Source organism: Canis lupus, chromosome 16, assembly GCF_048164855.1.
Source record: "Canis lupus baileyi chromosome 16, mCanLup2.hap1, whole genome shotgun sequence".
NCBI classification, from domain to species: Eukaryota; Metazoa; Chordata; class Mammalia; order Carnivora; family Canidae; genus Canis; species Canis lupus.
This window is the reverse complement of record NC_132853.1, coordinates 20,000,106-20,004,434: the sequence shown is the minus strand read 5'-3', so window position 1 is coordinate 20,004,434 and position 4,329 is coordinate 20,000,106.

The following is a 4,329-nucleotide window of genomic DNA, read 5'->3' as shown; positions in this document are numbered from 1 at the left end:
TATGGCCCAGGAGGTGTGGGGCGGTGCAGGATGTCAGGTTCTGCCCAGGGAGGCCCTCCCTGTTTGATTGCCTCTTGCGGGTGTGGCAAAGCCAGTGAGGATGACCCTGGGCGAGGTGTCCTGTGTGCTGCACTGCATCGAGCAGGTGTCGCCTAGAAAAATAGGCATTTGCTTTTATCTGCTCAACAACTTTTTCCTCTTTTGGCAATAGGGACTTCTCTCACTCTTGCAAACCACTGTATTATGACACAGCCCGGGCCTGTTAGAATCCCCCTTCCTCTTGCCCTGGATCCAAGAAAGACCAGAGTCCCTCTGGAATTTTGACATGTATGGATGTGAGGAGAAAAAAACTTTGTTTTCCCAGGAAGTTTGGTCATCTGGGCTGCCTTTAGGCTGCTGGTGCTTCTCTTCCCCTCCATGTGGAAAATACTGTCTGCAGTAGGAGCCTGGGAGTATGGAGCTAAGGAGAGACACACAGAGGTGAGGAGGGACAGGTGGAAAGAGACTATCTTCATTTACACTAGCCATTTGAGTACTTATCTGAACTGGGTTTCTTTTTGCACGTACAGACGAAAAACTACAGTTCACCTGGAAAGGCCAGAGAACTTGCATCTGAGAGGTGAGCAGAGTTTTTTCTTTTTTCTTTTCTTTTTTTTTAAAGATTTTATTTATTTATTCATGAGAGACACAGAGAGAGAGAGAGAGAGAGAGAGGCAGAGACACAGGCAGAGGGAGAAGCAGGCTCCATGCAGGGAGCCCGATGTGGGACTCTGGGACTCGATCCCGGGTCTCCAGGATCACACTCTGGGCTGGCGCTAAACCGCTGAGCCGTCAGGGCTGCCCCTGAGCAGAGAGTTTGAGGAAGGAGCTGAGGGTTGGTACTTGAGGAAGATATCAGTTGTCAGATTCAAACATCTCAGCTGTTTGAACTGACAGGATGGAACAAGGTAAGAAATTGGTGGCTGGGAGTCTGAGAAGCAAGTCAGTCAGGAAGCACAAAGCCAGAACAATGAAAGAATCAGTTGCATTCATCTGGGCACAAGATGGCCGTGAGCCATGTTTGCAGTGGGAATGACAAGGAAGGAAGGCGAGATCATAAGAATTGCAAAGAAAGAATTGGCAGGACTTGGCAACTGACTGGCAGACAGTATTAGTCAGCTTGGGCTGCCATAACAAAATACCACAGACAGGGCTGTTGAAACAACAGGATTCCAACAGCAGAAGTCCAAAATCAAGGTACCAGCAATGTTGGGTCCTGGTGAGGCCTTTCTCCTCAGCTTGAATATGGTGCCTTCTTGCTGTGTGCTCATTTGGCCTTTCTTTGGGCATGTGTGGAGAGAGAAAGAGCTCTGGTACCTCCTCCTCTTCTCATATGGATGTGGGTCCTTCAGATCAGGGCCTCACCCTTATCAACTTTATCTCTTTTAAAGGTTGTATCTCCAAATACAGTTACACTGGAGGTTAGGACAACTCAGTCCAAGACACAAACCAAGTAGAAATAAGTTTTCGGAGTAGGATGACTAATTTGTTTGGTTTATTCTTTCTTGTGCTTTGAAAAGATATTTGTAATCACAGGTACATGTGATCTAAAAATTTTTGTTCTTGGGGCATCTGGGTGGCTCAGTGGGTTAAACAGCCGACTCTTGATTTCAGCTCAGGTCATGATCTCGGGGCCCTGGGATGGAGCACCACATCAGGCTCCATGCTCAGTAGGGAGTCTGCCTGAGGATTCTCTCTCTCCTCTCTCTGCCTCTCTCCCTGCCCCTGCACTCTCTTTGTCTCTCTCTCAAATCAATCAATCAATCAATTAATCAATCTTTAAAAAAAATTCTGTTCTTTTCACTTGTAATATCATAAGCATTTTCCTGTATTGCTATATAGTGCTCATGAACATCATTTTTGAAGGCTACATTGCATTCTTGGTGGCACCCTATTATTATTCCTTGTCTTTATCTTAACTCATTTCCCTTGGCTAGCCAACCAACAGCAAGCCCAGTCTGTCTTTCCTTTATCAAGTTCCTTGTCTCCATTCCTTTCTTCCTGATGGCCAAGACACTGCCTTAAGGCTGGATTATTGCATGCCGGGGCTTCCCCTGGTCCATGGGTCATCCTGCTCTTAGATGTGACCACCCCACCAACCCAACACAGAAGACACAAAGGAATCTTAAGGCTATGCTTTTCAGTCACTCCTCTACCTTAACATTAACTGGATGATAAAGTCCAAACTCTTTGGTATTAGAAGTCTTGCACAGTCTAATATTAACCTAACTTTGTTACCACTCCCCCACTATGTTTCTGTATGAACTTTTTCTAGAGTCTGATAGGCACCCACTGTCAACCCGACTTATTCTATCATTCCCAGTTGTTTACTTTGTTTCATCTAGATGTCCTAGCTTTATTCAGGTTGGTTTATCAAAACATATTTACGTGCATGTTTGACTTTCCCACTAGACCATGATGTTCTTGAAGGTAAGGACTGTGACATATATTTCTATAATTTACATGCTGGCACACAGCCCAGTGTGCAGACCCAGACACACTGAAGGTTATCCAGACTCAAATCCTGGCTCTGTCATGTACACACTGTATGACCCTGGACAAATCACTTAATATCAATCCTCAGTTTTCTCATCTGTAAAACTGGGAAAATAATAGCACCTAATTCATGTGGCTATTATACATAACGTGCATTGTGTATGGTTATATGTAAAAGTTACTTCATAGGGATTAGGGACCTCAATGCTTAATAAGTCTTACTGGTTTTCATGCAGATGCTGATTAGCACTCAGGAAATATTTGTTGAATGAATTTCAGACTTTGCTTCTGCATGGACAGAAGGGAGCAATACCCTCTCTTTTTTGTGATCCCTGGCCTCCTCTCTAGAACCTTCTGGCAGGGCACCTGAGTTGCTCAGTGGGTTAAGTGTCTGCCTTTGGCTCAGGTCATGATCTTGGGGTCCTGGGGCTGAGCCCTGCATTGGGCTCCCTGCTCAGTGGGGAGTCTGCTCTTCCCTCTCCCTCTGCCCCTCCTCCCTGCTCATGCTTTCTCTCTCTCCCTCACAACCTCTCTCTCTGTCTCTCAAATGAATAAATAAAATCTTAAAAAAAAAAAATAAAAAGAATCTTCTGGCAAACATGCCCACCATCCAGCCCTGACTCAACAGACTAACAAGCCTCAAATGTTAAGTTTCTCTAGCTTGAGTTGGTTTGCCCTCAGGGACCCACAGCTTCTTCTCAGGAACCAGCTTCATGGGGTTTGACTGACCTTTCTAAGTAGGACATCCCGACTCACCTGAGAGTCTGCAAGAGCCAGCGATGGGCTTCCTGCCCACAGCCAGGTCCCCTGCACCTCTCATTGGGCCTGCCCCTAATGCCCGAGGGGCCCATGATGAGAACCCAGAAGGAGGCCCACAGATGGTAATCTGCCCAAATATTTAGAAATTATGAATCAAATTAACAGGGTGTTAAATATGTTCCATCTTTCTACCTTGACAAATGTACCCTCATAATGACATGATTAAAATATATGTGTAAATATGTGTAAAAATATGTACACAGCTATGTCATACTGAGAGTGGTACAACTGTAACTGTGACCAAATTTAGCTGTAATAGTTTTTGTCTGGGTGCTCTGTAGTAGGCAATTCCAGCAATTCATTTCAGCAATGTTGGAATTAATTAACAAAAACATTACAAATTAAAATTATTTTTATGTATGTTTTCAAAGAGTTAACTTTGAACATTTTAGAGGAAAACTATATTAAAATTAAAAGATATTCATTGGGCACCTGGGTGGCTCAGATGGTTAAGCATCCAACTCTTGGTTCTGGCTCAGATTGTGATCTCAGGGTTATGAAATCAAGCCCGCGTCAGACTCCTTGCTGAGTGAGGGGTCTGATTGAGATTCTTTCTCTCTCTCCCTCTGCTCCTCCCCACCCTGTGCACAGTCTCTCTCTCTCTTAAATAAATAAATAAATAAATAAATCTTAAAGATATCCATGAAACTCCCCATTTTTTAGATCTTTAATGTGTTTCAAAAGTGTTTATATTTTTCTCCATAAAGCACTTACATAGCATTTGTTAGATTTATTTATTTTCAGTTTATATTTTTGGCACTATTATCTTTTCAAAAATTACTTTTTTATTTGCTGCTGATTGTAGAAATTCATTGACTTTTGTATATTGATTTTTTTTTTATTCAGCAACCTTGCTAAGCTCTCTTACTAAAGCTAGTAATTTCTCTATAGATTTTTGTGTTTTCCGTGTATGAGATTATATATATGAATAACAAAAGGTTTATTTCCTTTTTTTTTCAGTCTTATGCCTTTACT